The sequence below is a fragment of the Protopterus annectens genome, chromosome 11.part0, assembly GCF_019279795.1.
Source record: "Protopterus annectens isolate FY-2018-M chromosome 11.part0, PAN1.0, whole genome shotgun sequence".
Taxonomy (NCBI): Eukaryota; Metazoa; Chordata; order Ceratodontiformes; family Protopteridae; genus Protopterus; species Protopterus annectens.
The window spans coordinates 13,428,076-13,442,691 of NC_056745.1; the positions used below are offsets into that span (position 1 = coordinate 13,428,076).

Below are 14,616 nucleotides of genomic sequence, written 5' to 3' on the forward strand. Positions count from 1 at the left end.
TAAAGAGGGAATGTAGAACAGAAGATTAGCCAAGTAGAAGTTAAAAAAATAGAAGCTGAAGTTATGGAATATTTGCGAAGTGAGGGATTCAGTGTAGAAAGTCTAACACAGGTCATAACACAGCATGATGGAATAACTAGTCCCCAAAGTAAGGAGAAACAATCTGAAGAAAGAATATGGAAATGGGAATGAAAAATATGTTTAATATGGTGCGATATTTATGCAAAGGAGAAAGCAAAACTAATCAATGCAAAAAGAGCAGCCCCAAAGATTTCTGAAGAGAAATGCAGACAAAGACATCCAGATATGGAAAATTTCACAACATAACAAATAAGAAAACAAAGAGGACAAGTAGAAAAGAGGGTTAGTAATGGAGAAGTTAAAGAAATAGAAACTGAGGTTATGAATTACCTGCAAAGTGAAAGATTTAGTGTAGAAAATTTAACTCGGATAACAACACAACCGGATAGACCATTGGACAACCAAATTATGAAAAAAACAGTGGAACAGGAAGCATCTAATCAGTTGACATATGAAGATAATTTGGAGCAGGAAACCAGTACAAAGTTTCAGTTGGAGTTTCACAGCAAGGGAAAGAACAGGAAATTCTGGCAACTCTGACACAGTCAATGTCTAGGAGTGGTAGGCCAGTAATTTCCCATCTGAAAGAGCAATGGATGACACAGGGTGAAACTGAAGAGAACGTGGCACAGAAAGAAGCTCTGGAATTTTCTATATAATGCCCATAGGAAATGGCGAACAAAGAATGTGCCCTCAGTTTAGAAGAAAATGGATGGCGCAGTGGTAGCATCGTCACCTCACAACAAGAGGCTCTCCATTTCGATTCTTGGCTGGGGTGCCTTCTGTGTGGAATCTGCATGTCCTCCCTGTGTTTGTGTGGGTTTCCTCTGGGTACTCCGGTTTCCTCCCACATTACAGACATGCATCTGGAGCGTTTCTCCCCGGGCCTCTGCTGAAAAATGGTCTGACTTTCCTGGTTAACAAATGTTAAATAAATAAAAATAAAATGATCTAAGAGAAGAGTTGCCTAATTTAATAGAGATGCATAGACATATTAACATCAATGAATGAAACAGACTGCAGAATGTCAATAAAACCCCAAAAATCAAAAGTTTGATAAAACAAATGAACACAGTAATTAAGACTGTCCATAGAAATTCATGTGACATAACAGAAGTAAATAGGATATATTACTGTGCAGCTAAGTTAATAACTGATAAAGTCTTACTACAAGAACACAGGGTAGTAAGGGAAAAGATGGGGAGAAATTGAATGCCATCTTGGAAGTATTGAGAAGAGAAAACTATGAAGCAGTTAAGAAGTGTCACTGTTAGAAGAGTATAGAAGAGGGAATAGAGCAACAAAAGTAATCAGAAAAATAGATGTGATAAAAGCAATGTGCAGTATTATAATGGATCAGAATTTATCATGCACTATCACAAATAATAAACTAAAAATATCAGCACAGGAAGAAAAAAACTTAGAAGATACACAGATAAATATAAAGGAAAAATACAAAATAAGCAATTTATTGATGACCCAAAAAAGTTTTATAGAGTATTAGGAAACAAGGTAAAAGGAATTGAAAGACCACCAAAAAAGAAGAAATACATACATTTTGGAGAAGTTTCTATGAAGATCCTGTGGAACATAGCAAAGATGCTGAATGGACAGAAGAAGTAAAAGAAAGATTAAGAAGTTGAAAGGTACAGGATATGAAATGGAATGAAGTAATGGCCAGAGAGATTGAAACAAAGTCCTCTAATTGGAAAACCCCAGGCCCACATGCAGTACCTAACTTCTGGTTAAAAGTATTAACAATTTGCATGAAGATTTAGCCATGAGTAAGAACTATATATGTGCACACCCCGAACAGACACCAGCCTGGCTAACACGTGGTAAAACAATTCTCCTACTTAAGAGTGAACCTGAAAGCTACCCTAAAATCTATAGACCAATAACTTTCCTTCTGATGATGTATAAACTATACAGTAGAATTGATGCTGACAGAGTTGATAGTTAATTAGAAGAAAACTCAATTATTGCAATAGAATCAAAGAGTAATAAAACAAAGTCATATGGAACAAAGGGTCATTTATTGCTAAATAAAGTCATAGTGGAGAACTGTAAAAAGGGGAAGAATCTAAGAATGGCATGGATGGATTACAAAAAAGCATTTGCCAGTATCCCAAATTTTGTGGATAAAAAAGGGCTTACAAATGTATAAGATGTACCCTAGACTTATAAATTACATCACAGAGACAATGAAACAGTGACAAACAACTTTGCAATTAAGCCATGACAAAGGACAAATTATTATTCCAGGGATAAAAATCCAAAGGGGGATATTTTAGGGTGACTCTCTGTCACCGCTGCTCTTTTGACGTGCCCTTAACCCATTAAGCACTCTGCTTAACAGATTAGGTCATGGCTATAATATGGCTCCCAGAAAGCAAAAAAGTGTAAAGACTTCTCATCTTCTCTTTGTCGATAAATTAAAACCATATAGCTCATCAGATGAGGAAATGAAAGCACAACTGCAAGTTGTCAAAACTTTTTCAGATGGTATAAGAATGTCATTTGGTCTTGATAAATGTGCAAAAGCAACCTTTAAAGCAGGAAAGTTGCAGCATAAAGAAAATATCAGTTTGGGACAAGAATGTGAACATGAGCAAGAGGGAGTGTATAACTATTTGGAAACTGATGAAGGATCAACAATAAAACATGAACAAATGCAAATAAAACTCAGTAAGGAATATTTTAGAAGACTTTAATTCTGAAAACAGAGTTGATATCTAGGAATAAAGTTCAAGCTATAAACCAACTTGCTCTTTCTCTCCTAACTTACAGTTTTGGAGTGATTAACTGGCCCCAAAAAGTGTAGGAATAGATTAGATAGGAAAATAAGAAGGCTGCTTCATGCTCATCAAATGATTTATAAAAATCAGTGTATACCAAAGTTATATATTTCCCATTCTGAAGGCGGTCTGGGCCTCCTTGAAATTGATTATATGTATAGATTTGCAATCGTGGGACTGCACACAACTGCTGAACTCACAAGACCCAAATGTAGTGAATGTTTTGAAACGTGAAGAGAGTAAATGTAAGATGACTTCCCTTCTTAGTCTAGCAGAAGCATATCGCCATCAAGTGGGAAGGGAAATCAACCAGAAGTAGATAAAAAAAGAAAGAATATAAGGTGAAGGATCAGATAAGTAGGCAAGAAATGTGGAAAATGCATAAATTTAGTTGCAAGTTTAGAAAACTACTGAAAGAACCTCATGTTGATCAGGATCAAATGCAGGAATGGTTAAGGAGAGGCGAATTCTAACCAAAGGATCAAAGGTTAATATTGGCGGCCCAGGATAGTGGATTATGTACACATTGGTTTACAAAGTCCATTGAGCATGTGGGAGAAACAGACAAATGTAGGTTTTGTAAAATAGAGTTGGAAACATCTGCACACCTTGTTGCTGGTTGTGACATACTAATGGCAGAAGGACTGTATACTGAAAGGCATAATAATGTGGCAAGAGTGTTGCACTGGGGATTTTGCAAACATTATAATACTGAAATAGATTAAAAATACTGGAAACATGAGCTACAAAATATCATAGACGATGATGAAATCTACATCACATGGGGTCAACCATTACCAACAGTCCAAAAGATAGATGCGAGGAAACCAGTTATAGTGGTCCATGAAAAGAAGACAAAAGTAGCATTCATCGTTCAGATCGCTACACCCAGTGACTACAGTGTCTTGTATGCAGAGAGACACAAAATCATAAAATATCAGATTTGCAGGCAGAAACAAGAGCAACGTGGAAGAAAGATACTGAGACAGTTCCAATAGTAGTAAAAAAGAATCTACAGTCGTATTTAGATATGTTACCAATACATGTAACTCCCTACGAATTGCAGGAGTCGTCATTACTGTGCACATTGTAGGTGCTGCAAAGAGCACTTCTGGCTGACATCAAAGACTAAAACAATACTAATTTCATGAACTTTAATCATACTTTGACTTAGAAATGGGGTCCATTCTCATCAGGGTATTAGAAACCCAAAAGATTTTGGGAAATTGAAAAAATAGGCAAACAAGTGCTGAGGGAATCAAACCCTGTACTCTACGGACTACATTCTGAAACCATAACCTCTAGGCCAAGTGCCAGGGCATGATGGGATAGGGTGAGTTTGGAGAGCTCTGTGGAAGTCCCACCTATATGCGTAGTAATATGCAAGATTTTACTAGAATTATGGGATATAAAACACCCATGCCAGGGCTGAAGATGAAATCCTTATAGATTATTGCTGTTTTAATATAGGCCTCCTGAAATAGGTTTGTCAGTAAACATGACAGAAAGCCTAGTCCTGCATTTAATCAGCCTTTCAGAATATGTGCTAGAAAAGGACAATTCTACAAAATTTGTGAATGGAAAACAGATTTGCTGAATAGAATTTGCATGTTATTGAATAGAAACAAAATGTTTGTTGGTGCCTTGGAAGTGAACATAGCTGATAAAGTGAAGTCTGAACATATATAGAGGCAGTGGTTGGGGTTGGCATAATGGTCAAGGTGACTAACTCACAGACACAAGGGACATGGTTTGATTCTCACCTTTGAAAGGAAAACTGGCTAGGCTTACAATGATCCATGGGCAGCTAACCTTATACTTACCTGTGAACATATGTGGCAAGAAATCAAGTCAGATTACTGGGAAGAAAAACTAAGACTTAAGGGAGAGAATGCAAAATGTAAATCTGATACGAGTGCAGAGTATAACGTCTTGTTTCAGTGTACTTTTAAAACATTGGGCTAAATGGCTCTGAACAGAAATCTGAGTGGACATTGTGAACCAATGTTAGCCACTGGGATGGCACCATTGGGTCAGAAATCTTGTGATGTGCGTAAATAGATTCTTACAATATTTGTGGTCAGTTGGCTAATGAGAAGAGAAGAAGGTAAAACAAATTCGTAGAGTAAATGCAGGCTACACCTGCAGTTGTCATAATGGCACCGTGTGAAGAGGCAAAGCAGTGGTGTCTTGCATGACTATATTGAATTGTTCACAGACTTAGAAGAACTTTGTAGAGATTATTAGATACGAGTAAAACCTGACTCTGCACCAGTGAATGTTTTGTGAGGAAAGTATCATTAGCTCTCAGAAGAAAGATTCAGCAGTAAAGTGAAACGAAATCTTAGGCATCATTACAAAGAATTTAGACCCAGTGGAATAGGTAAACAGTATGTTACGATGAAAGGCAATGCTTTTATTCATTAGTGTGATCTGAATAAAATGATTAAAATTCAGTACTAGGTACAAAGTTTCAGATTTTGCACAGTTAATACATAGTTTGGAAGATACAGATTTTTCTTTTATATTTCAGCATCAGCAGAAGATTAATTCTGAAAAACTGTTACGCAAGCAATTGAAAGCTTAAAAGATACTGAAAACAGAACAGATTTATTGGTGTTTGGGGTTTGGTATAAGAGCATCACAAGAGAATGATACACCTGATGAACAGTCAAAACAGCAACATTTCAAGATAAATGAGAGCAAATTTAGGTAGTTATGGAAAAGCACTGATAAGTGTAAAACACATGGGTGCTATTTTTTTTTTTTTTACATAAAAATGAATAAAAACATATGGTTAATTTTCTAAGATCAGTGTGTGTGAAGCCCAATGAAGAAAAAGAACAGTTGAGCAAATATCCATGTTTAGTTGACTAGCTCTTAGCATTTGTCCTTTGACTACACCCTTAAAAGTATGTGTGGCATGCATACTATTTCTGTGGACATATTGTTTGGAGTGCATCTCTTTTCTATGTATCAAAGAATTAATACCTCCACTACATTTAGTTAGCCTAACATCCAGATAACTGATGGTATCCACAGAAAACTGGGCTGTAAATTTCAAAAAGTTAGTGGTTCTATTTAAAAATTCTATATATACTTCAAGTTCAGCATCATTACCAGCCCACAAAAAAATATGTCATCCACAAAGCGTTTAAAAATAATATTTTGTCATAAAGAGGATGCAGTTCACTATAAACAAATTGCTCTTTCCAGCATGAAACAACAATATTGGCATATGTATTTGCCATTGGGGTGCCTATCGCTACCCCATTTTCTGGATGTATGTGCATTCATTAAACATAAACACATTGTTAGTCAACACTTCTGTCAATTCACTTCTCTGCCAACCATGCCACGTGTTCTACTTAAAAAGTCACATAGCACTTCTAACCCATATTGTAGAGGTATCACAGTAAATAAAGATTTAATGTCAAGAGTTACAAATAAAATTCAACATTCTGATGTTCATTAAACCAGCAGTATAACTGTTGCAAAAATCTTTCGTATCTTTAATATAACTTTTAACTTTGTATAAATATTTACTTAAAGTAACCTATAAATAGTGGGAAATAGGTTCAGTGACCCAGCCAGAACCAGATACAATAGGACGCATAGGTGGGTGAGTTAAATTTTTATGAATTTTCAGAAGTTCATACAAAACAGGTGTCATAGGACATGGAACTGAAAAATAATTAAACAGTTCACTACTGATGTGATTGTTAAGCTTTAGCTCAAAAATGTACATATTAGCTTTACTTATATATTTAGATACTGCTGCTGGAGGGACTTCAACGAAACTGTCAAAGTCGCTCAAAAATTCAAGCATAAGCATATTATACATATCTCATATCAAAAATAAATGTTGCACCACCTTTGTCAGCCTGTTTAATAGTAATAGTGTTGTTTTGTAATTTCTCAAGAGCTTGAAACTCAGACAAGGAACAGTTGTAATTCTTTTTTTCAGATTTCATATAATAGTTACTTATGTCCCTTTCACATGCCTGCATTAATGCATTTAAATGGGACAATTCATCAGTATAAACATGCTTGTTTTTTTACATACCTGTGTAAATATATCAGGTGCATCCTTAAATATAAATTTCAGACTCACATTCCTTATAAACAATCTAAAGTCAGTCAGTGCTGTTACAACATTGCCCACATTAGATGGAATAAAACCTATACCTTTATTCAAAAGCTTTAACTCAGCTTCAGTTAATTGAAAAGAAGGTAGGTTAGCAACAGAAAATTCACTCCGTTCTTGTTGCTGTGAGTCCTGCTGCAGGTCTCCGGTCCTTGGCTTCTCTACCTTTTGGACTGCTGACCTCGAGTCTGCTTCCTGCGCAACGAGTTGTCCCTCCTTCATTCAGTTCTTTGATGTATTCTGTACTGCTTGCCCTACTTTCTGTAGTAATGTGATAGTAATTAGAGGCTTCCCCTGCTGAAAATCCTGATTCTGCAGGGTTATACCATTTGTATTAATTAGTGGGGTAGGGTGTAGATCTCACTGAAGTACTTGCTTCTGATGGTAAGTGTGAAACATTGTTTGAGTCTACAGGTTGCACATCCCTATTAGTTGAAATTAAATTAACATTATGGTGACTCACAAGTTCATCGAGAAAATTCATCTAGTAAGTCCATGGTCTGTTTCATCCTTTGCTGTTTATTATTATATCTACCTTCCTGTGTAAAAGACATAAGGCGTTTCTTAGGCCAAGAAAAAATGTGCACATTTTTAAACTTTCCAATGTTTCGGTTCACTTTGTTTCTTAGTGGCAATCAGCTTTTGTTCAAATGTTAAATTCTCAAGCATTTTATTATATAACAATGACCCCTCATTTGTTAAGGGTGTTTCAAGCAGTTCATTCTCACTCTGAATAATCTCCTGTTGTAAGTCACATTCAGATTTGTAAAATTATTCATTCATTAATCTCATATAGTCAGTTCCAATTCTCAAAATAAACTCCTGCGACTTTTTGAGTAACTCTGGGTACGTATTACTGTATGAGGGCATTTTTAAAACTATCAGACTGCGTGGAACAATGCCACAGTCTAAGTATGTTAAATTAAAGTGTTGCCACTATAATTTTTTAAATGACTGCACTTTACATTCGAAGACTAAAAGTAAACCCACTGGAGTCACCACAGTCAGTTGAAACTTTATTTCACACACAGATAACCACTTTCGAGCATTAGTTCTTCATCATATCTAAAAAACAAAATCAATCATATTTAAACAAATAACCAATTAAAATCAATAGCAGAATCTACACCCCTTCAATAAGGTTTTTAAAGGCATACAAACATTTAACCCAGGTGTATGTTTAGCTTGCAATTCAGCTATCCATCTTAGCTCAGCTAATTCAGTGCTGTGTACAGTGTCACCCCCCCCCCCAATACTCACTTGCTGAATGTATAATACCATGAACTGGAATCAATCCTCTTTATTTGTTTCAGTGTGTTCATATAAAGCATTGCTTCTCAAACGTAATATGATGTCACTTGTATGTTGCAGTATCCATTGTTTTAGCATTCTATCTGTCTTCCCAACATAGAATACTTGACATGACGTGCACTCAGCTAGATGCACAGCATTTTTAGTTCTGCAGTCTGCATGTAGCCTGGGTGTTTACTTCCTGCCTGACACAGGATGCACAAAGGTCTTATTTTCTTTAACGTATTGTCAAGCCTTACATTTTCTGCATTTAAAAGTTCCCAGTTTTTCCTATGTGTTATAGATTTATTAGGAATTATGTTCTTACATAGGATCTGCTTCAAATTCTGATTATTACAATAAGCAAATCTGGGGTGGGGGCCTACTAGTGCTTTCAGCTTATCAGTATGTAAGATCGTCCAATTCTTTATCACCTGGGAAATACCATCAGTATCACCATTATAGTGTAAGTTAATTCTCATGGATAGATTATTGTTCTGTTTCTGTTCATTAACAATATTCCTGTTATCAGAACTACCCATATTATATCCAAGCCATGGCTTACCTCTATTCATTCTCCAACTTCTTGTCCTAGATATTGTTTTCTTAACCCTTTGGGTTGGATAGCCACGGCTTGTAAACATGTATTGCATGTTATCTAACTCAGTTTCATAAATATTTTCTTCAGTACATAATCTAGAAACTCTCAGCTTCTGCCCCCACTCACTACATTACCAAAAATATGCCTTGAATGCTTGCTGTCATACTATTAACATTATTTCTCCAACAATTTTTCCAAAACAATCTGGTATGTAATTTACCAGTCATGTCTTTATATATTCTCACATCCTAAAAATCTATTAATTCAGTAGAATAACTAAGAGTAAAACGTACAAAATCTGTCATGTTTTCCGAATATCTAACAAATGACAATAGTTCTTCAGTTGTATCATTCCACAGAATAAATATGTCATCCACAAAATGATGGTATATTTTTAAACTTGTTTTCCATGGACAGGTACTAGATAGAATATAGGTAGCCTCCCACTGAGCCAACACCAAATTGGCATAGGTGTTGGCACAGGGGGTACCCATAGCTACCCCATCTTTCTGCCAATAATATTGATCCTAAAACATAAACAAATTATTACCTAAAATCAATTTAAGAAAAGCACATTTCTGTGTAACTTTCTTTTCATCAATTATTGCATGAGTAAAAATAAAATCTTTAACAGCCGCGATGCCATATAAATTTGGAATCACAGTAAAAAGTTATTTATATCCAGAGTCACAGATATATAGCTTTCATGGCCAGTTGTAGAACCATAAAAATTATTCAAAGATTGTAAGAAGCAGGATGTATCATTTATCACTGCTGGTACATGGGGTAACATTACTTTAAGTTTCTTCTCTACCCATATGTAGGGGAACTCAGTAACCCAGTCTCTGCCAGATATTATTGGCTTATACGGGGGTTTGAGGGAATTTTTGTGGATCTTAGGTAAACCTTTTAATATAGGTATAACAGGATGTTCAACTATCACAAATGTATACATGTCTTCAGTTATAACACTAGACAGTATTAAATCATCCAAAGTGTGTTTCTCATGTGCAATAAGGTCACTTAATTGATTGCATGTTATATTCTGATGTGTCGTTTTCACTAAGCATTTTCAACATATCCTGTTCATAATCCTCTCTGTCTAGTATTACAATAGCATCCCCCTTGTCAGGTGGTCTGATGGTAACATCAAAATTATGCTTCAGATTATTAAGAGCTATCATTTCACATTCAGTTAAATTATAATAACCATATTTTTTCTTTGATGCTAACATATCAGAAATTTCCACTGTACATAAATTCAAAAAAGTGTCCACAACAGGATGTGCTGGTGGTATAAATGTACTTGGTTTCTTCAAACATACCCCAGTACTAACATTGTCCTGTTGGCCAAACAGTAATTTGAGGAGAACTTTTCTCCCAAACAAATGTAAGTCAGAAAATACTTGATGCATTCTGGCACTTTGTGCTGGTATAAAAGACATCCCTGTGTTTAACAGGGTAAGCTCAGAGTCTGATAAAACATATTTAGAAAGATTGTAAACAATATTTTCATCAGTATAAACTACAGTACCTTCTATCTCATCAGTTTTCTTCTTTCTTGCTCCTGCTGAGTGACCTTCCTTTCCACTGTGTATCTTTCATCCTCATGGGGAGTGGAAGAGTTGGAAAGTCCGAACCAATGGAAGGCATCACCTTCGGTCTGGCTCCCAGCTCTTTATGTGAGCTTACATCGTTGCTGATGGCTACATCACTTTGAATCTGCAATAGACCGCCATTATTGCTTAAATTTCCATTTTGCAAACCATTTACATTAACCACTGTATCTTTAGAAAAAGCTGAGGTTTCTTGAGCTGCTGCCGCCAAACCGGTAATACTGGATCCTTTGACTTCCGGTTGAGTCTTACCCTCCTCAGTTGCATTTTCGTTGATATTTTAGTACCAGAGTTGAATTTGGGCCAAACAAAAATATTACCCTTGGAAAAATCAGTATAGCCTCTTTGTAACTTCTGTATTTTAATACGCTGAAGCTTTTCATCATAAGTATTAAGAGAATGAAACACAGTCTAACCTCACGAAATACACATCATTGTCCAAGTTCTTTTCCATTTCTTTCTGCATTTTCTCTATTTTATCAACTAATTCATTTTCAGTAGGTGAGAAAAAATCCAGTAACAACTGTATATATTTAAAGCTAGTATCTAAATTCAAAGCTTGCCACCTGATCCAAAGTTCAGGGTAAGCCTCTGCATAGGAAGGCATACATAAAACACACAGTCCTCTTGGAACTGTTTTAAAATGCAGGCAACCTTCTAAGTAAAACGTCTGCCATTGCATGTGTTTAAGTTTAAACAATTCTTTCTCTAGTTTCAAAATTCTTTCATTAAAACTTTCATTTTCACAAGTATCAGAATGATTGTACTTGCCATTAACATTCAGTGCTTAATTGCTTTGTGATTTTATTTTCCTGTTTGGAATAAATGCTGCATTTTACCTCAACATTTCCAGGTTTTGGATTTTTTTAAACTGTTTTGCATTATGTATCCTGCCTGGTTTACCTGCATTCTTGTTTCTTAGACATTCTAGTCAGACCAGGTGACTCTAATGGAACTGTTAAGAATATAAATAATTTTAGTAGTGACTACCACTCAAATTTAATGGTTTACAGTAAAAAATATGTGCACTAAGACGATCAATGTAGAAGAAGCAGATGTTTCTTGATTATTTAAAAATGAATTGTATGCTGCATGGTTCAAGGATTTAATGAAAACCAACAACAGGTTCTTATATTGAAAAAAATCAAGAGGATTTAAAAGAGTGGCAAAATATTTCCTTAGGGATGAGCAGCTGACATAACACACTTTATTACAATATATGCAGAAAAAGGATATAAATGAAGGATGAGATTAAATAGTTAGAGAGTAAAATTGAAAGCTATGAGAATGAACCCTTATTTGAGAATTTAAATAATATTGTGTTTGGAACTGTAAGGAAGGAAGATAATGTTAAGGAAGAATAAAGAAATGATGTTTTACAGGAAGATAATGTTAAGGAAGAATAAAGAAATTATGTTTTACAGGAAGATAATGTTAAGGAAGAATAAAGAAATTATGTTTGACAGGAAGGTAATGTTAAGGAAGAATAAAGAAATGTTTTACAGGAAGATAATGTTAAGGAAGAATAAAGAAATGATGTTTTACAGGAAGATAATGTTAAGGAAGAATAAAGAAATGATGTTTGACAGGAAGATAATGTTAAGGAAGAATAAAGAAATGATGTTTTACAGGAAGATAATGCTAAGGAAGAATAAAGAAATGATGTTTTACAGGAAGATAATGTTAAGGAAGAATAAAGAAATGATGTTTGACAGGAAGATAATGTTAAGGAAGAATAAAGAAATGATGTTTTAAAGGAAGATAATGTTAAGAAAGAATAAAGAAATGATATTTTACAAGAAGATAATTTAAGGAAGAATAAAGAAATGATGTTTGACAGGAAGATAATGTTAAGGAAGAACAAAGAAATGATGTTTGACAGGAAGATAATGTTAAGGAAGAATAAAGAAATTATGTTTGACAGGAAGGTAATGTTAAGGAAGAATAAAGAAATGATGTTTGACAGTAAGATCATGTTAAGGAAGAATAAAGAAATGATGTTTGACAGGAAGATAATGTTAAGGAAGAATAAAGAAATGATGTTTGACAGGAAGATAATGTTAAGGAAGAATAAAGAAATGATGTTTGACAGGAAGGTAATGTTAAGGAAGAATAAAGAAATGATGTTTGACAGGAAGATAATGTTAAGGAAGAATAAAGAAATGATGTTTGACAGGAAGATAATGTTAAGGAAGAATAAAGAAATGATGTTTGACAGGAAGATAATGTTAAGGAAGAATAAAGAAATGATGTTTGACAGGAAGATAATGTTAAGGAAGAATAAAGAAATGATGTTTGACAGGAAGATAATGTTAAGGAAGAATAAAGAAATGATGTTTTACAGGAAGATAATGTTAAGGAAGAATAAAGAAATGATGTTTTACAGGAAGATAATGTTAAGGAAGAATAAAGAAATGATGTTTTACAGGAAGATCATGTTAAGGAAGAATAAAGAAATGATGTTTTACAGGAAGATCATGTTAAGGAAGAATAAAGAAATGATGTTTGACAGGAAGATCATGTTAAGGAAGAATAAAGAAATGATGTTTGACAGGAAGATAATGTTAAGGAAGAATAAAGAAATGATGTTTTACAGGAAGATAATGTTAAGGAAGAATAAAGAAAGGATGTTTTACAGGAAGATAATGTTAAGGAAGAATAAAGAAATGATGTTTTACAGGAAGATAATGTTAAGGAAGAATAAAGAAATGATGTTTTACAGGAAGATAATGTTAAGGAAGAATAAAGAAATGATGTTTTACAGGAAGATAATGTTAAGGAAGAATAAAGAAATGATGTTTGACAGGAAGATAATGTTAAGGAAGAATAAAGAAATGATGTTTTACAGGAAGATCATGTTAAGGAAGAATAAAGAAATGATGTTTGACAGGAAGATCATGTTAAGGAAGAATAAAGAAATGATGTTTGACAGGAAGATCATGTTAAGGAAGAATAAAGAAATGATGTTTGACAGGAAGATAATGTTAAGGAAGAATAAAGAAATGATGTTTGACAGGAAGATAATGTTAAGGAAGAATAAAGAAATGATGTTTTACAGGAAGATCATGTTAAGGAAGAATAAAGAAATGATGTTTGACAGGAAGATCATGTTAAGGAAGAATAAAGAAATGATGTTTTACAGGAAGATAATGTTAAGGAAGAATAAAGAAATGATGTTTTACAGGAAGATAATGTTAAGGAAGAATAAAGAAATGATGTTTTACAGGAAGATAATGTTAAGGAAGAATAAAGAAATGATGTTTGACAGGAAGATAATGTTAAGGAAGAATAAAGAAATGATGTTTGACAGGAAGATAATGTTAAGGAAGAATAAAGAAATGATGTTTGACAGGAAGATCATGTTAAGGAAGAATAAAGAAATGATGTTTGACAGGAAGATAATGTTAAGGAAGAATAAAGAAATGATGTTTGACAGGAAGATAATGTTAAGGAAGAATAAAGAAATGATGTTTTACAGGAAGATAATGTTAAGGAAGAATAAAGAAATGATGTTTGACAGGAAGATAATGTTAAGGAAGAATAAAGAAATGATGTTTGACAGGAAGATAATGTTAAGGAAGAATAAAGAAATGATGTTTGACAGGAAGATAATGTTAAGGAAGAATAAAGAAATGATGTTTGACAGGAAGATAATGTTAAGGAAGAATAAAGAAATGATGTTTGACAGGAAGATAATGTTAAGGAAGAATAAAGAAATGATGTTTGACAGGAAGATAATGTTAAGGAAGAATAAAGAAATGATGTTTGACAGGAAGATAATGTTAAGGAAGAATAAAGAAATGATGTTTGACAGGAAGATCATGTTAAGGAAGAATAAAGAAATGATGTTTGACAGGAAGATAATGTTAAGGAAGAATAAAGAAATGATGTTTGACAGGAAGATAATGTTAAGGAAGAATAAAGAAATGATGTTTTACAGGAAGATAATGTTAAGGAAGAATAAAGAAATGATGTTTTACAGGAAGATCATGTTAAGGAAGAATAAAGAAATGATGTTTGACAGGAAGATAATGTTAAGGAAGAATAAAGAAATGATGTTTGACAGGAAGATAATGTTAAGGA

At 34.0% G+C, this 14,616-nt stretch overlaps 1 protein-coding gene across 2 annotated transcripts in view; it reads left to right on the forward strand.

The window, feature by feature from the left end:
• Positions 1-14,616, forward strand: part of LOC122815126 (zinc finger protein 85-like) — a 383,598-nt gene that overhangs the window by 103,591 nt on the left and 265,391 nt on the right. The gene's annotated exons all lie outside the window — the stretch shown is intronic.